The sequence below is a fragment of the Microtus oregoni genome, unplaced genomic scaffold, assembly GCF_018167655.1.
Source record: "Microtus oregoni isolate MIOR12 unplaced genomic scaffold, Mior012 000054F_ref0000373, whole genome shotgun sequence".
In the NCBI taxonomy this organism is placed as follows: Eukaryota; Metazoa; Chordata; class Mammalia; order Rodentia; family Cricetidae; genus Microtus; species Microtus oregoni.
This window is the reverse complement of record NW_024543830.1, coordinates 9,223,759-9,244,725: the sequence shown is the minus strand read 5'-3', so window position 1 is coordinate 9,244,725 and position 20,967 is coordinate 9,223,759. Positions and strand designations below refer to the sequence as shown.

The 20,967-nt window shown below is 46.2% G+C and overlaps 1 long non-coding RNA gene across 1 annotated transcript; it reads left to right on the top strand.

The window, feature by feature from the left end:
* The first annotated feature begins 451 nt into the window (after positions 1-451).
* Positions 452-1,151, top strand: LOC121437723. Its single transcript, XR_005973005.1, has 3 exons — positions 452-555; positions 637-671; positions 1,140-1,151. It is a non-coding gene; the product is annotated as an uncharacterized LOC121437723 (long non-coding RNA).
* Positions 1,152-20,967: the final 19,816 nt, after the last annotated feature.

Below are 20,967 nucleotides of genomic sequence, written 5' to 3'. Positions count from 1 at the left end.
GAGCAGTCTGCTGAGAATACCTTTTGAAGGTTTTAATGGTCACGCACAGGGGTGAGCCATGAATGGATTTCCAAAGGTCCTAAAACTAGTCCAAGATGACGGGGCTCTTGCCTACAACACTTTCCCTGAGATCTTCACTTTCCCTTCACAGGAAGTGAGGTGTTCAGAGGACATGGAAACGGTGCAGAGGCTTTTGTAGGTGGCTCTCCTATCAAATCACCTGTCACTGTGCAAATCCCTCAGATACACCCTTCTGCCCCAGCCTTGGCCCTCATAGAGGTGCTGCTGGGACGAGCTGGAGTGAGTCTGGCTCAGCGAATCAGTGTAACAGAAGCCTGAAGCCCACAGATAGGCCAAGCAGAACCCAAGAGCTGGCACAGAAGGGCAGGTCACGTGACCTAGAAGAACACACCCTTCAATTCAAGTCTTTCACCTGTGTGTGAACTTTATGGTCCTTTCGGCCCTTCCCTGATATGCTGGCTAGTTCTTGCCGGCTTGACACAAACTGGAGACATCTGGGAGGAGGGCCCCTCAATGGAGGAATTATCTTCACAGGTATGTTTACGGTGTGTCTCGGGAGGGCATTTTCTTGATGGATAAGGGCTAGCCCACTGACGGCTGTACCACCTTTGGCAGGTGGTCCTGGAAGGCATTAAGAAAGGTAGCTGGAGGTAAGTGGCATTTCTTCTTTAGTTTCTGCCTTGGTTTTCCTCTGTGGACTGTGATCTGAAGGTATAACCCAAGTAAAACCTTTCCTTCCCAAGTTGCTTTTGGTCACAGTATTGATCGCAGCAACAGAAAGCAAACTTGGACCCTTGAAAACAGAGTTCATCTTGCCCAAATGTGTTTTCTGCGGCTCGCAGAACTCCGTGTGTCATCTGTGATAGTTAAATTGATTGTAGACTTGAAGGGATGGAGGAGCACTGTGGAAACAAACTTTTAGGACACAGGACGGTCCACCTAGAGTGTGGGTGGCACCATGCCATGGGCTGGGGTCCCGGACTGAAAGCTGCCCCTTCCTCTTTCTCTGTTCCCAACTTAAGACACAATTATAAGGTCAGCTGCTCTCTTCTGCTGTGATGCATTCCTCAGCATTCAACCACGAGCCAGAATAAACTCTTCCTTCCTTTTTTTTTCAGGCGTTTTGTTACAACAAAGAGAAAAATAATGCATGCATCATATATCACAACCTTGTAAGAGGCCTGAACCCTACTGAGTCCTCATGCACCCCAACCAGAGTTCATGTCTCCATAAGGTCATGTCACGTGACCACCCCTTCCTCCTGCAAATTGCTGCCTTTGGCGCCTTCCCTTGGATCATGTCAAATCCCCGCCTAGTCAACTATCAACCTAACTTCTACAACGTATTCATTTTAAAAGCCCTGTTAGACTCTCCAATGTTCCTGAGCAGTTCACAAACTCCATTGTATAAACACCGAACGTTCACCAGGCCTAGACAGAAGCAGTGCCCAGTGTTACCGGGACTGTCAGACCTTGAACTACACTTGGCCAGCTCAACTGCTAGTGTGTTGAACATCAATTCGCTAATTCAATAGTTTATTGGCATTGGATGGGCTTGAATTTGACCTGTGGCTCCCATGAGAAGCCTTCCTAAAGGGAAGGAGACACAAGTCTGTGGGAGGCAGCCTGAGTGTAGGAGGGAGAGAGTTGATTGCAGGCAGTAACTGCAATAAAAGGGCGGCAGGGAAGCCATAAAGCTATCCACTGGAGGAACAGGGACACGGCTTTCCACAGAGGGCAGGCGACCAATGGACTGCTGGAGTTGTGGCCCAAGGGCCTTCAGCATACCAAGGTTGAGTATACCTGTACCTATCTGCAAAATGCCAGTTGGAACAGGTTGGCACAGGGAGGCACCTGGATGTGAGAACCACCCATATCCAGGCACCCATAGGGACTGCCACCCACTAGAGTGGCCTCTGCAGACCAGAGGGCTCTGTTGAAGGGCTGAGGTCTCCTGGGAACAGAACAGTCTAGACCTTGGCAAGGCCCACATCACCTCCTTTGAGAAACTCTGTGGATAACACAGCATGCAGGGCTCTCTCCGGAGATCTGGAAAGCATTCGGAAGCATCTTGTGCTAGCACCCAGACCCTAACCATGGCCTCTTGGAGGCCACGCTCAATCCTCAGTGACCCTTGGCTGGGGAGAGCCCCCCCATGAGTCCATTTTCAGTGCAGTTTATTGAGTTAAATGCTAAGAGCAGAAGTGGGCGGCTTTTCTTGACAAGGGCCCAAGTAACTACGTGGGGCTTGGTGGGCCATACGATCTCACTCCCAGCTCTGTCCCGATTGTAGAAGAGGCCTCAGATAACACATAAATAAGGAGCGGGGGTACTGTGGGCTGAGAGAACACTGCAATGGACAGGGACATTTGAGTGTATGTTGTCTTCACTATCCCAAACCATTGTTCTGAGTTTTTGAACAGCGAAAAATATGAAAAGCATTCTTTGCTCACAGGCTGTGCAAAAACATGCCGTAGTCTGGAGGCTGTGATATACTGTTCTCTGGTCTGAAGTATCAACAATGGCCTATTATGGGAAATAAATAAAAGTCTTCCTTTGGGTACTTCCTGGTCTCTTAATGGTCACCGAGTGCACAATGTCCTAACATTAGATCCCTCTCATCCCCCAAGGAACACACACAGAGACACATACGCAGCAGCGGACTATCTAAGATGGGGTTCTTGTTCTGGACACGGAGATGTGAGGTGGAAAGGCTCTGGGTTGCCATGGTAACCGCAGATGTTCTTTTAAGGAGGTTGCTGCTGCTAAGCAAGGGAGAGGAGAATGTCAGCAACTTGATTGTGAATTCTCTTCCCAGCCTCCACCTACCATCTATCGCCTCAAAGCTTACTAAGAGAGGGTGGAGACCAGAATTGAGCACACGTGGTTGTAAGGCCAGACAAACAGCAAGGAAAGAGTTTCTCAAATCAGCCTCGCTCCTCTTGAGCTTTTCCATCTTTAGCACATTTAAAATATGATTTGGTGGTTTTCATATTTATGTAGGTGTTACCTGAATGTAAATGTGCCATGTGTGTGCAGGGTCTCCAGATTCCAGAAGCAGGGTTTCAGATGGTTGTGAGCTGCCGTTTGGGCACTGGGAGTTGAATCCTGGTCCTCTGTCTGCTCAGCAAGTGCCCTTAACTGCTGAGCCATCTCTCCAGCCCCTCTAGCACAATGTATTTGATCAACTTTTCAGGTTTCGGTTCCTTGGCTCCCAACAATGCCACAAAGGGATGAAGCACCTTGCCAAGGGAAGGGGAGCTGAGAGAGCATTGGATGGTTGTTTATGTGGCAGAGATCAGAGCAAGGTATATATATATTTAAATCTCAAATGGATTTGCTCATTTATTCAGTATGCCAGTTTGAGTATGGTAAATCATAGTCCAAACATAAAGATTAGTAAGAAATAGTTGTGTTCCTCAAGGTGCTGCCACTGTCTGGTTCCCCAGGCACCCTTGACTTGACTTCCCCTAGAGAGCACTGTAAGAAAGATTCTCAGACTCAGGTTCCTGGATGGATCAAATCCCCCCTGGAACAAAAAGCCTTGGACCAAGTCTCTTTTCACACCCTCAGCCTTGACCAACTCCCCAATACAGAGACAGCTCTTCCGGTCTGGTGAGGCAGCTAATCTCTCACACACACACAATCTGTATTTATTTTTTAGTTTTATTTACTTATTTGAGAAAGCATCTTAATGTATAATTCAACTTGGCCTGGAACTCACTATACATCCCAGGGTGGGCTCGACACCTAGTGACGCCCTGCCCCGTCTCAGCTTGAGGATCAAGCATGGGCATCACAGGCCTTTAGCACCATGCCTGGTTGTGTTGAGAATACTCATGTGTCTTTTAACGATGTCTAATTACTGGTGTTAGTGCTGTACAATAGAGCCCTAGAGTGTTGTTTTTGCTCTTGTGTGACTGAATTTAATACCCTCTGATCATATCTCCCTGCTGACCCCCATGCTCCGCCCCCCAGCCTCTAATAGCCTCCTTTCTTTCCCTTTGATCTCTTAGTACAAGACAGAGTCTGTTCTCTTTCTGTTTTCTTTTTCAAACAGGGCTTCTTGTAGTCTAGGCTGGCCCCCAACTCTCTAGGGAGATAAGGATAATCCTAAATTCTGATCCTTCTGCCTCTGCCTTCCAAGCACTAGGACTATAGGTGAGCACCTTGCCCCAGGTTTATGCAGTGCTGGGGATCAAAGCCAGGGCTTCATGCCTGCTAGACATGCTCTCTGCCAACTGAGCTACATTCTCAGCCTGCACAAGCAAAGTTCTGGAATAGGATTTAGTGTCAGGGTCCATTGGGAACCCCCAGGAGGCTCCAGGCCCACTGCACAGGGTTTAGGGGCTGAGGGAATGGGTACACCAAGCTGTGTAAGTGCCACCACACTGGGTGGTCCTGCCATCTCCCTTGGCAGAGTTGCCCTCAGCCTGAGGCTTGCAGTATTGTAGGTCTGGCCCAGCTGGAATCTGTCCCCAGATGCTGGCCTCTCCTTTGGGAAAGCATGCTGGGAAAAAGCAAGTGCCACAAGACTGTGTAAGGTGAAAGCAACCTTTGTCTCCCTTCTTGGGTGGGGGCCATCCCCCTTCAGGTGGGGGCTACCCACTTCTTCAGGTGGGCTTGAAGCTACTGGCTCTGCAGAGGGAGACCATGTAAACTTGACCTTAGTTACTTGCAATATCCCAGGTGGCCTTTTCCCACAAGTCCACAAGTTATAGCTGGGACACAGCTTGAAGATTGTCACCTGCCTTTTTTTTTTTTTTTTTTTTTTGGTTTTTCTAGACAGGGTTTCTCTGTGGTTTTGGAGCCTGTCCTGGAACTAGCTCTGTAGACCAGGCTGGTCTCGAACTCACAGAGATCCGCCTGCCTCTGCCTCCCGAGGGCTGGGATTAAAGGCGTGCACCACCATCGCCCGGCTCACCTGCCCTTTTTTAAATGTGTTTTCCAGGTGATCCCTGACTGTCTAAATTTCAGAGTCCAAGGACTCTCTCCGGTGAGGTCCCTCAGGGATGACTAAAACTGTGACCTCACAGATCTCCCCAGGGAAGTGACTACCTTCCCTCTCTCTCACTCCCTCTCTCCCCACTCACCCCCATCCAGAGTGCCATATGTCCCCTTTTCTGTCACCCCTCTGAGAATGAGTGGTGCTCTGGCCTTGTTTTCTGGAGGAGAGCTCTACCTGGTGTCTGCAGTTTCCTCCCTCAGCTCAACAAGGTTTTTGTTTGACAATTAGACTTAGGAGCTAATGCTTTTGAGTGGGATTCAAATGGCTTCTTTGGCTACTATGGATCCTGTCTTCTCATTTGAAGCATGAGACCCTTTCCCATTTGGGGATTTGCAGCCTGGCTGCCCTAAGTCTACACAGCTCTTCCACTTAAAAGCCTCCCTGCCAATATTTACTGCTAGAGCTACTGCTTGCCCAGAAGCTACAGTCTGCTGCATCTTCTGGGAAACGGAATTTATGTCTCCTGGCAGCAGAGGGGGTGATGTCACCAAAGCCCTGTGCTCAACCCTGTAAGATGCAGCTGCTGGGGTGAAGGCTAAGGTAGGACAGGCAGGATGGGTCTACATAAACAAACCCTGCAGCAGAGGAGGTGACGTCACCGAGCCCTGTAAGACACAGCTGCTGGAGTGGTGGCTGAGGTAGGACAGGGAGCATGGGTCTGCATAAACAAATCCTGCTCTGAGGGCCTCCTCCTGCACCACGCCTTCCCCCACTCAGGCTGAATCTCTGAAAATTAACACCTTCCAGATTAGTATTGAGGGTTTGGGGTCAATGGTGGTGGGAAGACGGCTAGGCAAGGGGTGGGTGGTTGTCCACACAGAAGGGAACAATGATGCCTTTCCTCTAGGGAGAGTACCTGGCAGGTGAGCTGCTTAAGGCACCTTGAGGCTGAGTCTGGCCAGTGCCTAGCAAAGCTCGGGCTATGGCCAACTGTTTTTTCCCCTGTGAAGGACTATGTCCCCCATGGGGTGGGGTGTCAAATGCAGCACCCACCTACAGTCCCTCTCTTATCGGCCTTATGTGATAGTCACCCCCAGGCTCCAACCCAAGCTGCCCAAGGCAGAGAGACAGAAAGTGCTGCGTTTATTTGGTCCCACCCACTATCTTCTGTGTCCCCTATTTTGTCAGCTTTCCTCCAGCTATTTCTCCATAAGAAGCACTGGGATCCTCTCTCTGCCCCCCTCACCCTCCGTATGCCTCTGTATGCCACACAGGTCCACAAACTCAGAAGGGTCCCACAATCACTTGACCCCGATGGTTTGAAACTCTTTATGCTTGGACATAGAATTCCACATTCTCAGTTTTGCCCTTGGCCTTGCAAACAACGTCGTTGATGCTATTAGAGTCTTTCTGGCAGGCAAATTCTGCTCACAGACATCCCCTCCCCCACGACGCCCGTCCCTCCTCTTCAGCAGAATCCCAGTCTCTCCAGGTGCCCTTGGGGGACCTCTAGTGACAAGGAGGAGCACAGAGAATGGGTAAACTGCCTGGGTAAAACAGCGATGAACTCTCAAGACATTGATTGGGAATTGATCCAGAGATGACCCAAGTCCTGTCAAAGGAATTAACTAAAAACATATTCCAGGAAACCTTTGGCATTTCTACAGAAAATGGACAGACCTGGCTAGCTTGCTCCTTACGCTCTTGCCCCTCCCCGGTCCTTCTGCTGTGGATATAGGCACAATTACTGGAGGCCCAGCAGCCCTTTTATAACACAGGGAGCAAATCCCATCCGCTGTGAATGGAAAGAAAGAGAGGGAGGGAGGTAGCCATGCTGAACTTCCTGTCACCTACCCAAGGATGCAACGTGAAAACCTCTTGTTTTTTTAAGTGTTGTTCTGACAGTTTTCTTTCTTCACAATCGAGTGCTTTTTGACTGCTCTGACTCCCAGTTTATCTAGTGCAAGGCTGCCCTGCCCCTCTACTTACAACACTCTTAGTGATGAGTGTGTCTCCTGTTCACGCTCATCTGCCCAGGTCTTCGGGGCACACTGGCAGGATGGGAGTGCTGTATTCTTTCCTAAGTCTCCAGTTGTGTCGAGCTACATGAACTGGGGCTCTCCTTATCACTCAGGTTGTCCTACCCACGCAGCCTAACTTGGATGTCCTTAGCAATCCAATCAGCAAGTCCCCCTGGAGAGAGAGAGAGAGAGAGAGAGAGAGAGAGAGAGAGAGAGAGAGAAAGACACAGGCCTGCCCTTCCTGAGTCAGTGAGAGATCCTCACCAGGTTCCCAGTCAGGCCATGAGAAGACAGATGGGTGTTGTGTGTGTGTGGGGGGGTGCCTTTTCCTGTTCACAAGCTAGCTCCATCATTGTCTTCCCAAACCAACTACTTAGATCCCAGGAGACTAGGCAGAAGGAAGCTGCCCTGTTGAGCCTTGCTCTATGGGAGAACTTTCTGTGATTTCCTGTAAAACATGCTGAAAGATCTCCGGAGGCTTGGCTATTGAATGGCAGCCTCAGCCACGTCTCCCTTACCTTGGGGCTTGGGAGAGCCACCTGGAAGTGTGTGTCAGATTCCTCTGGGCCACCAGGGAAGGAAACCTGCTGTGGTTGAGAACAGCATCGCTGAAAGTGTGCTTCGCTCAGGACTAACGTACAATGAAGGGGTTTAAAATAAAATGGGCTAGAGAGATGGCTCAGTGATTAAGAGTACTGACTGCTCTTCCAGGGGTCCTGAGTTCAATTCCCAGCACCCACATGGCAGCTAACAACTCTCTATAACTCTAAGGTCTGACACCCTCATACAAACATACATGCAGGCAATATATCAATGTACATAGAATAAAGAATAAATAACTTAAAAATAAATAAATAATAAAACGGCACTACCCAGCTTCAGCAGTTTGAACGCAAATGTTTCCAATAGGCTCGCATCTTGGAACACGTGGTCCTCAGTCAGTGCTGTTTGAGTAGGAGGTGTGGTCTTGCTGGCGGAAGCAGGTCACTGGGGGACGGGCTTTGAGATTTTAAAGCATTGTGCTATGTCCCATCTCCAGTTTGCTCCCCGTTTCCTGATAGCAGTTCAAGATGTGAGCTCTCATCTTCCTCCTCCAGCCGCCGTGCTTGCTTGATGCATGCTTCCCCAACATGACAGACTCTACCCCTCTAGAACAGTAAGCCAAATCAACCCTTCCTTCTCTGAGTAGGAGTGGTACTACACACCTGTGTGATAGTCAGCCTTGACTGTCGATTAGTGGGGACTTAGGGTCACCATGGAAACAAACCCCTGGGCATGTGTAATGAGGAGTGTCTATATTAATTGGGATGGGCAGACACACCTTGATGTGGGTGGCAACATTCGGTGGGCCGAGGTCCTGAACTGAACAAAAAGGAGGGAGGGAGCTGGGCACTGGCCTCTATCTCTCTGCTTCCTGACTGTGGACTCAGGGTGACCCGCTACCCCGAGCTTCCCCCACCGTGCCTCCCCATCCATGATGGGCTGTAGCCTCCAAGTGCAAGTCACAACACACCCTTCCTTGCTTGCATTGCTTCTGTGAGGAGCGCTCATGCTGCATCAAGGCAAGTAACTAATGCACACCTGTAGTCCCCGCATTCAGGAAGCCGAGGCAGGGAGCTGATGGGTTTCAGGCCAGCCTTGGGGTACAGAGCGAAGCCCTATCTCCACAAACCAGGAGCTAAGGATGAAGCTCAATGGTAGAGCCCTTGCCTAGCATGCATGAGGTCCTGGGTTTGCATTCAATCATCACAAAAAGAACAAGTAAATTAAAAAAACAACAACAAACAACTTGGCGATGCACTAATTTTGTGCATGAGATCATCGAGATATGTATTGCTTATTTAGGATAAGAAAACACAGGGAGACAACCTGTGACATTCAGTCTCAAGTGATCATTTTGCTGAGTATTCTTTTTTTTTTTTTAAATTGCTTGATTTGATGACACACAGCTTTAATCCCAGCACTTGGGAGACAGAGGCAGGCGGATCTCTGCGTTGTGGCCAACCTAATCTACATAGTGAGTTTTAGACCATTCATAGTTACACAATGAGACTTGGTCTTAAAAACAAAATACAAAACAAAACAAAACCAACTTGATCAATTCGATGACATGTGTTTGTACATGTTTGTGGATGTATGAGCTCCATGCATGCATGTGCAGAGTCAGGAAGGGCTTTGGAAGACCTGCTCTATTACGCTCTGCCTTATGCCCTTCAGGCAGGTTCTTTCATTGAACTTGGAGCTTACCATATTTTGGCTAAACTTGCTGGCCAGTGACTCCCACTGGCCTTGTCTCTGCCCATCCAGTCCCGGGATTTCAAATGTGTGAGTGGGGCTGGAAAGATGGTTGAGCCATAAGGAGCAGTTGCTCTCGCAGGAGATCTAATTTTGGTTCCCAGCACCCACTGGCAGATTACAACCTTCTGTGATGCCAGTTCCAGGGGATCCAATGCCCTCGACTGACCTCTGTGGGCACCAGGCACACACTTGGCACACATACATACATGTGGGCAAAGCATTCATACACATGAAATAAAGAAGTGTGTGGAGTGGCATGGCTGGATCCGAACTCAGGTCTTTGTGCTTGCATGGCACATACTCTAACTCATGGAGCCATCTCCTCAGCCCCATTGTCAGAGCTGGCACTGCAGGGATGAGAGACAAAGACCTGCCAGTCCAGAATGCAGGGGCTGAGAACAGCTGACAACCTTAGGATCCACCATATGCACAAAACACTCCTTCATTAAAAACACAAATGCCAAAAGACCCTTCAAATCATCTGTAAGCCAAAATACTTTAAAATAAAAGTTAACATTAAAAAAAATCTCTAAAGAACAAAATATGCAAATTTCAACTAACAGCAGTAATGGTTTGTCCTTGCTTCCAAACTGAGACAGTAGGAACACTCATTTAAATGCTCCTGTTGTGGGCAAAGAATTTTCAGAAGCAGCACTGAATTCCACATCTCCAGTAAGTGCCTTGTTTATCATTTATAGGACCAGATCTGTTGTTCTTATCAATCACATTTTCAGGGTTTTGGTCAATGTAACACGCACACACGCACACACACACACACACACACACACACACACAAAGTAAAGAAAAAGTGAGGCAAAAATCTTGTAGAATTAGAAGTAAATCTATTGTTTGTAAATAAGGTTGCAGACAGGGACCACTGAGGCAAGTCTTTACAGCATGGCTTTTAGTAACAGCTGGCATCTCAGCTAACAAACAGGGACAATGAAAGTGACTCCTTCAAAGGGCAGTAATGACAAATGAGTTAATGTGTATAAAGTATTTAAATGTGGATCAAAAAGTCTACACTAGCCGGGCGGTGGTGGCCCACGCCTTTAATCCCAGCACTCGGGAGGCAGAGGCAGGTGGATCTCTGTGAGTTCGAGGCCAGCCTGGTCTACAAGAGCTAGTTCCAGAACGGGAACCAAAAAAGCTACAGAGAAACCCTGTCTCGAAAATAAAAAAAAAAGTCTACACTGTTCAGAGTTGCTCATTACAGCCACCCACCCAGATGTGCGAAGAGAAAAAGCTGAAAAAAATTAATAGAATCACCTGGCCATGGTGGTTCATGCCTGTTATCTCAGCAATCAGGAGACTGAGGCAGGGAGGACTGTCACAAGTTCCAGGTCAGTCTAAGCAACTAAGATCCACTTCCCAAAGAAGTAATTAATTAAATCCCAGCACTTAGGAGGCAGGGTCAGGGTGAGTTCAATGAATTAGGACCAACCTGATCTACATAGCAAGTTCCAAGCCAGCCAAAGTTCTACAGTGAAACCCTGTCTCAAAAAGGAAAAAAAAATTAGTCAATTTAAAATGGTTTGGGGTATACTCAGTTATAGCAATCCTGAGGCCCCAGCACAAAATAAATAAACACAAAAAAGAATAATTTCAGAAAAACCAATAGCTTTCTTTTTGCTATCAATGTCCAATTAATAACTATAATGCAGCAAAGCTGCTTTTACATAAAAATAATTGCTTGGTTCTGTTGCTGAGATAAACACCATGACCAAAGCCGCTTGGAAAGAAAAAGATTTATTCCACTTTATATATTACAGTTCACAGTCCATCATGATGGGAAGTCAGGGCAAGAGCTCACGGCAGGAACTGGAGACCATGGAGGAGTGCTGCTTACTGGTTTGTTTCCCATGGCTTGTTCACCCTACTTTTAACTACCCCGAACCACCTGCCCAGAGGTGGCACTACCCAGTGAGCTGGGTCCTCCCTCATCAATTATTAATCAAGAAGCATTCACCAAGAAAATGCCCCACTTGCTTATAGGCCAATCAGATGGAAGCATTCTCTCAACTGAGGTGCCCTAGCTTGTGTCAAGTTGACCAGGAATAGGACACCTAGAAATTAATATCACTAGGAACCCAGTATACTTATTGGAGGATCAAACCAGGGGCTTGAATATCCTAGGCAGGTACTCCATGTCTAACCTAAAATATATCTAGCAAGATCTATGCAAGACCCATGTGGAAAAAAAAAACTATACTTTTCTTGAGTAGAAAGAAAAAAAGAAACTGACTAGATCAAATGACATAAATGCTCTCCATAAAAACAATACTATAGAGAGAACACAGGCCACCTCCACTTTAATCTGTGTCCCATATAATTCTGTCAAAATGACAATAGAAGTGTGCAATCAGTTTGGGTTGGTTCTCAAAGCTCATCTCTTTGGCATGGGTAGTTAAGGAACTCTTGGGCTGCCTGGTATCAAGTATATTACAAATTTATGGTAATTAAAGTAGTGTGGCATAGGCTTAGCAGCAGAGCAACTAAAACAGACCCAACAGCATTCGCATATGGAAATTGGCTGTCAGAGATGGGGCTCACATCCGCTGGTTGTCTTCCAATCAAGACTGGCACTGGGGAAGTTAGTCCCCTTTGTACATGATCTCTGGAAATAAATCCCTAGTGAATTAAGAGCCTACTTGTAAAATAACAGCCGCAACACTAGAATTACTAAGAGAAATAAATATAGGAGAATCTAGTTTTCACCAGTGTATTGTACAGTGACCTACACATAATTGCTTCAAGCTGAATAAATAAACAGATAAATCTAGGAGTGATAAGGTCTTTCTAAATAAACGTCAGTCATTCAAAGACATAGCAAAGCCAGCAAGAAGGCTCAGAGGTTAAAGACCTTGTGGCCAAGCCTGATGACCTGAGTCTGAGACTTAGAAGCCACACACATGGTGGGATGAGAGAACCAAGTCCTGCAAGCTGTTCTCTGACCCCCACAAGCATTGCACCTCACCCCACTAGATAAATGAACAAATCAATATATGCAAACATTGTAATCGTAAATGATTGCTTGTGAAGAATATGCAGCACCTAATGATGTTGAAAGAAAGAAATCTACAAAGTTAATTTCCAAGGAACAGGTTGGGAGAAAACCCTTTTGACATTATCTAGTATTGAAAGGGCTGATACACAAACTTAAGTAAAGTATCTCTAGAGAATGATAAGAAAGAAGAAGCAATACAGAAAAAAATAGAGAAAGAAATATAAATAAACATAAGAGAAGACCTCCAGCCTCAGCAATCAGAGACAAGGAAATGTCAAAAGAAACCTTAGCGACCCAAGATTGACAGGTTGGTTTGTATGGATTCCTTCCTTCCTTCCTTCCTTCCTTCCTTCCTTTCTTTCTTTTCTTTTTTTATCTGTTTGTTTGTTGGTTGGTTAGTTGTTTTTTCAAGAAAGGGTTTCTCTGTGCAGCTTTGGCTGGCCTGGGCTAGCTTTGTAGACCAGGCTGGCCTCAGACTCAGAGATCGGCCTAGTGCTGTGATTAAAGGTGTGGTCTCCTTTAGATATGGCTTTGACTAGGTCATTTATCTTCTCTAAGAATCATGTCCCTCCTGCACGTAGGAATTCATAGTATTTTGAGACAGTATACACAAGACTTGGGCAAGTGCAAGCCAAACCATCATGAAGAGGGGAAATGAGCACAAAATCCCACCCCCACTAAGGAGTTACTGGTGATTGGCAGCTCCTGGGAGAGGGGCTGTTGGGTTCTGTTGATGGTGTGGCTCCTGATGGGCTGACCACACTCAAATGGAAGGCCGCACATCCAAAAGAACATGGACAACACCAACTGTACCTGATTTTTCTTTGAAATCAGGACACAAACCTAGATGGGTAGGGAAGTGGAGGTGGACCTTGGAGGAGTAGGGGAGGTAGTGATATTATCAAAATACATTGTACAAAATTCTCAAAGAACTAATTTTAAAATTCATAGAAAAAACGATATGGCTCATCAACAGCTAAGGGTAATAAGCTATCCCACTCGCTGGGGTTACTGAGGAAATAAAGGGAAGCTATGTCACCTCTCGGGAACATCTGAGTCATCCCATGTTCCTGACACACTCAGAGATCTGTGTTGTTATTCTTGGGTTTCCTATTCTTTCCCTGTAAGCTCAGGCTTCCTAAGTGCTCTCTGCTTTGAAGTTGGAGATAGCAAATCTGTAGTTGTTGGAGGTGTGGCTGAGCCCGGGCTCCTCTGTGGTTGCTCTTGCAAGGCAGTGACCTATGGGTGGAGCCTTAGCTGTCTTCACCCTTACCTATCCTTTTTTCCCAAGTCCCATTGTTGACTGCTATCTGAGAAGGGCATAGAAGGGAATTATGATTCATACATATTTAATAAGCTCAGACCAGAAGATCTGAGCACTAAAACATACAATGAGGCACGCTTTCAGCCTGTGTGGAACTTATAGCTGGCTGGCAGTGAATGAGGATTAACAGGCAATTCCATAAGGCATGGTCAGTGCCGTGAAGAGGTAGGGGAGGCAGGAAGCTGAGAGCGCACCCAGTAGAGCTTCGTGCTCTACTGGGGACATAAGGACCAATCTAAGGCTTAAGAGTAGGTGGAAGCTAAAGAGGAAGAAGCTGGAGAGATGGATCTGTGGTCAAGAGCACTAGGTGCTCTTACAGAAAACTCAGGTTCGGTTTCCATCACCACATGTGGGCAGTTCTAGTGTCTGTAGCTCTAGTTCCAGGGAATTGGATACCCTCTTCCAGCCTCCTCAGGCACCAAACACACACATGGTGCACACACGTATTGACAGATGGAACTCTCATAAACATCAATCACTAAAGAGAGAGAGAGAGAGAGAGAGAGAGAGAGACAAAGACCTGAGAAGGCAGGGAACGTGGAGAGGAAGATGCTCCAGGTAGAGATGGTGCTTTGAAAGGATCATTTGAGACGTAAAAGATAAGAATTCTTCTCGAGAGCAATGAGAAGCCTTTGAAGCAGGCAAATGGCTTCTAAAGAATTCCAGTTATCCTTTGAGGGACACATGTGGTAGAATTGTATTCAGAAAGTCCAGTAAGAAAGTTTCTGGCATAGACTAGAGATGGCAGTGGCCTGCTTAGGGAGGCGGTGGGCAGGGGGATGTTGGTGCATTTTGTAAAGACTGGATAGGTACACTCAACTGGATTTAGTACCCGATGAGATGTGGGAGGTGAGAGGGCAGAACCATGGATGGTATTCATATTCGTGACTTGTTCACTGACTTTTCTCAGTGCGTTAATTTTGTATCCAGCAACCTGCTGAGCATTCTGGCACTTCTAATGCTTAACTATCCATGTACTTGGTGTCGGTATTATACGGATGACAAATAAGGATGGTTGAGACTCTCCTGCTCAGCCTTTTTGGTGCGTGTGTGTTTGTGTGTGTGTCCACATGTTGCATGCTCGTGTGGAGGCCAAATGTCAGCATTAGGTAGCTTCTTCAATCACTCTCAATCTTATTCTTGAGACAGTGTCTCTCCCTGAACCTGGGGCCCACCAGTTCAGCTAGCCAGTAAGCACCAGGCATCCCCAGCCTCCATCTTCCCAGGCCCTAGGATTACAGGTGTGCATCCCCACACCTGGCTTTTCATGTGGCGTGGTAGAGTATACCTAAACCACTAAGCCATCTCCCCAGCCCGCCTGCTTAGTTTGATGGATGCACAATCAAGCAACATCTGGCAGAGACATAAAACAAAAACACAAACCAGCAAAACTAACAAAAAGACTGCTCTCGGCATTTCAGGCAGAGAAGTGGGGGAGAGGGTACCCAAGGCTTACAAAGCTATTAGTGGGGTGAGCGTGGCAAGAGCTGGAGGCACTGCTGCTCACTTTAGTGTCCCCCTTCCCACACCTGGACCCAGGAACTGCCACTGACAGATCCAGCTGCCTTATAGCAGAGAAGTGGGAGACCCAGGTTCGGTTCCCTGAACTTGCATCTAGATGGCTTACAACCCTCTATATCCCTCCAGTTCCAAGGGGACCTGATGCCCTCTGGCCTCTATGGGCACCTGCACACACGTAGTACACAGAAACTCACACAGGCACACAGACATATGCATAATGGATATATGACCAAGAAACTAAACAAAGAAGCCTGTTCTTAAAAGAAAAGGAAACACAACCAGTGAAAAGTTATGAATTTTTCCTTTAATTTCCCCTTTTATGCTTCTGTGCTGAGGATGAGGCCTAGGGACTTGTGCGTGTTAGGCAAGTATCTATTACGGTGACCACATCCCCACACCTCCTCCTTGTGTGCTTGTGGCACTGGCGGTCTTTAAGATAAAGATAAAACTCACAGGCCAGATTTCAGTGGTCTCCATCAAATCAGATCAACACAAAGATCCCTTCCATTGCCGGGAAGATACAAATCACTGTGTATTGCTGACAGCAGCATTGAAGATGGGGAGTGGAGGAGTTTTCACTAATGACTGTTCATATGGAACCAGAGAACTATGGAGTTTGAAGTGTCCTTAGAGATCCACTTCTCTGAGGCTAAGAATTTCCCATGATTCCTTAACCCTGAAAACTCTGGTTAGCGAGCTCATCATCTAGCAAATTTTTTCTGCCAGGAACCCTCTGCAGCCGAGCTTAGCATGTTGTGAAGAGCTTGGTTAGCACTTCAGACTGCTGTAACACTGGAGCAAACAGCACGGCATCAGGCAGGCAGCAAGACAAGCCTTTGTTTCCTTTGTGCTGGCTCAGCATCCAGTCCTGACTTGTTTACTCTCACCAAAGCTGGGGACGTAAGCCGCTTCCCTGCTTTCTTCGCTTTGACTATTGGCCAGTCTGACCTGGGAAAGGAAAGCAGGAGCCTCTTGGGGTCTCTGTGGCAGCAGTGGGGTGCAGGTGTCTCACCTGCTTACTCCTTTCTTGCCTGGAGGGGGGCAGCATTGGCCGCACCAACGTTGGCCGCCTTTCAAAGGCTAGGAACTGCACAGTGCTGTTGGCCCTCATCCTGCTGAGTCGCCAGCCATCACCAGCACCATCCACCTCCTGCCTTCTGGTGATGCCAGACAGACAGACTCCTCTTTGTTTGGGCACTGAATGCCTCTGCCTGCTCTTAAGTGCTTTTCTAATATTTGTTTTATTCTAACTGCAGGAGTTTTCTAAGGTCATCGCCCGGATCAGGAAAGACAGCTCTATAGCCATCAGGCACAACCCTGAAGACCAATACAGAATAGTTCCAAGTTTAGTGTGGTAGCCTTTCCTCATCACTAAGTCAATCTACAATTTAATGAATACAAGCATTTAATAATGAGGGGGACCAGCGGCTGCTGCCTGCTCCTGCCACCTCACAGGTCACCGTATTTAGTGACTTGGTTCTTTCTCACACCAGAAGGGCCATAGCTGGAAGGGTTTGTTCGCCCTGCAGTTTCACGTCTGAAAGCTGGAAGATGAACGTCAAGGGAACACAGTGCCAGTGCACAGAGCCTGCTCTCCGCAATTGCGGATTTCCAGGTACATACGGGAAATCTCAACACTCAGGTTGTTGAGTCAGGATGATGGCTGTGAGTTCATGGCAAGAGCGAAATGCACAGTGAAACTCTCTCTCAGAAAACAGAAACACAAACAAGAGTCTGGAGAGATGGCTCAGAGGTTCAGAGCGCTTGCTATTCTTCTAGAGGACCGGAGTTCAGTCGGCAACATGTTGGTCAGTTCACGACTTGGTTTAACTCAAGCACTAGGAGCTTCAATGCCCTCTTCTACCCACCTCTGGCACTTGTACTATTTATTGCCCAAAAATACACACACAGATACACACACATACACAATTTTTATAAGAAAGAAACTTAAACAAGCAAAATTTCATCCTCATTTTTTTATCTGTGCCTAGTGTGTCTAGTTTGAAGGTAGCGAGTCATCAAAGAGGCTCTTCAACATAGTAAATGTTCACTGTTCAGAGGAAAACACAGCTTAATCAGAGTCTGGAGGCCAACTCTATGAACTCAAATCCTGGGATGCTGGCACACCAGTTGAGCACCCTGTCCTGGGGTTCTCATCCATGAAATGGGCTCATGAGTGGTACCCACTATGCAAGGTTGTCAGGTGGGTGAAATCTGTCAGTACAGACAGGGAATGGAACCAGGGTGCTGCTGGCCATGGGATAACTACCATAAGCAGTCATGACATGAATGATGTCCCTCGTCCCCCATGGCTGGTCTCTGTCAGATGCTTACTCAAAATTAAAAACAAAGGTATAATTAATTTCCTTGAAACACTGAATCCAGATTTTATATTTAATTCCTTGCTGATCAGTAATATAGAATTAGCCCAGATCTGTTGATCTGACAGGATCAACTTGCCTAGCCTCCAAGGGGAAGAGTGAAGCACCCAGATCTGAGAACCTATAAAGCCATTCCCAGCGCCATATTTTACAAGGCTGGTCCTCTTGTTAGTTTAAAAAAACTTATTATTGTATTTTCACCACACAAAATGTTTAACAAAAGCTAATTTTGTTTGGCTTTTTATTTTATCCGGCCTCTGAGTTCTATATTTAATTCATGTGTATGATCTTATATAAATAAGCATGGGAGGTCTTCATTAAAAAAAAATAATAATAAAGCTGGCCATGGTGGCACATACCTTTAATCCTAGCACTTGGGAGGCAGAAGTATGTGGATCTCTGTGAGTTTGAGTGTGATCAATATAGTGACTTCCAGGCAAGCCAAGCTACATAGTAAGGTTCCATCTCAAAACACAAATAAATAAATAAATAAATAAATAAATAAATAAATAAATAAACAAACAAATAAAATAATAGGGAAAAGACCAATAGAGAAGAGCAACATTCTGAATCAACATTTACAAAACATTTGGGATAAGAGTTAAATACACATAAGTAAGGAAATCCAGAAGTTTGGCTTACTATGGTCTTTGGTTTTAGCATGCAAACATTGGTCAAATAAAACATTTAACTGTGGTATTATATTGGATGTTATTTTGAGACAGGGTCTTTTGATATATCTCAGATTGGCCTTGAATTCACAAACTTCTTGTCTTGACCCCCCCCCACGCATATCAGGTTTGCAAGGTTACTCCATAATGCCCAGCCAAATTATTTTTGAAGCATTTTGGATTATAAGACAGACTGAATCTAAAGAAAATATTCATAGGTTTGTGAAGTAGCCCTGTAAAACTACAGAAGTCTATTGACTCAAGCCGAAAAATCATCGGAGTAAATATCCCACAAGTCCCTTCTAATACCGCAGTTTGGGGTTGATGGGCTAAGCTGTGGGACCAGCTGGCTGCCTAGCTTCATCATTCACCCAGTTGGAGTGGTTCTTTGTTCTGTACCAGGCAGTGTCATCTCAAGAACAATAGAACTGGGGCTGGAGAGATGGCTCAGCGGTTAAGGGCATTGGCTGCTCTTCCAGAGAACCCAGGTTCAATTCCCAGCTCCCACACAATGGCTCAGAACCATCTGAAGCTCCCATATGGTACCTTCTTCAGACTTCTGTGGGTAACGGTAGCCCCTTTGGTGCACATGCATACATGCAGGCAAAACACTTGTATAAATAAATAAAATTAAAAAAAAAGATCAGTAGAACCAATTTTCCTTCAAAGTGATCCGTGGAAGGTAGTCCTATGACGTGGAGCTAATTAATATATATTTTGCCAACAAATAACTCTCAACTTTGTTCAAAATGGTGCAAGCATTAATAAAACATGAAATGCCTGGCCTGGGAGCACACACCTTCAATCCTAGCCCTTGGGAGGCAGAGTCTTGTGAATCACAGTGAATTCAAGGTCAGCCTGGTCTGTGTAATGAGTTCCAGGTCAGTCAGAGGTACACAGTCAGACCCTGTCACAAAAACCACCTCAGTGATATATTATACATGACATTATGTTAAGAAAGAGGGAAATTCAAGAGCTTAATAATTCACAATTTTAAGAACTAGTGACCCATCTTCCCAGCCAGTTTCATTCTGTCAGCCATTTTCCCTCACAACCACAAAATGGCTGCCAGACCTCTGGTGATCATTTCCCTCAGCAAAAAAGTTCAAAAGTCAGAAAAGAGAATTCCATACTCCTTGGAGTTCTTTTAAAAGTCTTAAAAGTCTTTTCCAGAAGCATCCACAGAAGAGCTATTCAATTCCATTATGCAGAATTGAGTTTCATGTTTCTTTGTAAATCAAGTCCCAGCAAAGAGAATCAAATTACCGTGATTGGTCAAATATCGACGTACGAAGGTTAGAAATAGGGCCAGGACAGGAAAGTCCATGGCCTTACTGAGGAATGTGCTTGATGGGAAGAATGGGTTTTGGTGGCCAACCTGATGGTTGGTTTTAACTGACAATTTGACCCAGTCTGGAATTATCCATGTGACCTGATTAGAATCTCTTCGAAAGCCTGCATTTTATCTCTGAAAAATAGAGCTACTAGGTTATTTCAAGAACCAAGAAGATGATGCCTAAGATTGTTATAAATTACATGGCACTGCAAATGTTGGCTGAGAAATGTAATTGCTAATAAATCCAAACAGCAGGATGGCCCTTGCTTCTCGCCCAGCGAGAACGTGTTTGAGAGTTCTGAGGATTCGAGGGATAGAAAACTCCACTGTGCATAAACAAATGCCATTCTCAGACTCACGGAGTGAGTCTTCAGCAGCTTGTTGAAAAAATGTCATCAACTGATTGACAAGAGTCACTGTCCTGACCTCCTTTGCTTTGGCCCTGCATGATTCTCTGGCCTCCAAACTATCAGCTATTGCCTTGCTTGTTGTTTTCTCTGCGCATGAGTTTTAGATCTGTTGCTTTGGATTTTTTTTTTTCTTGTGGGCTGCAGAGAGTTGCCTTTCCATTGTATTTGCTTCTTTCTAGGCATTTGGATTTCATGTGCCCAGCTGAAGAGCATCAGTGCAACTTGCATAGGATCTTGAGCCCTACTTTATTTCTTCTTCTGTACCAATTCCTGCTGTGTGTATGTGTGTGTGTGCGAGCGCATGCGCGCGCGCACACGCGCACACACACACACACACACTGTGGTGAGCATATGGAAGCTAGAAGACAACCTTCCAATGTTGGATGCTTTTCTACCTTGTTTGAGACAGGGTCTCTTCACCCTTAATTATGTTAAGCTAGCTGGCCTGTGAGCTTCAGGTAATTGATCCTGTCTCTGCCTCTCATCTCTTGGTAGGATGTGCTGGGATTGCAAGTGCTTTGGCTACTGTATGGGTTCTGGGGACCCAAACTAAGGTCATCACACTGAGCAGCAAGTGCTTTCCCACCAAACTCTCTCCTTGGTCTCTACTTTTTCTCCTTTTTTTTTTAACTGTGACGTTTTGGAGTCCACTTCATTTGGAGAAGACAAATGTGGTTTATAAGGGACAAAGCCTTCCCCAGAGCTGCCCCATAATCAGCTGACTTCTGATATCTCTCCTTTTAGCTTTGGGTAGGCTGTGAGGTATAGATGAAGGTAAAATGAGGTCATGGATAAGAAGAGCCCTGAAAATCAGCTTGGAAGTACGGATTGTCTGTGGATCAGGTGTCTTCTGTGCAGACACCAATTGGTGTCTATGAATGACTTCATTTCACCTTGTGACCGTGTGGTCATGGTAGCATTACTATTTACATGAGTGCCTTGAGTCTGGGACAGGGTAACTGGCTGGCCTGAGATCATACAGCTTGGAAACGCTGGAGGACCCAGCCTTGAACAAAGTCTGTCTGGCTCC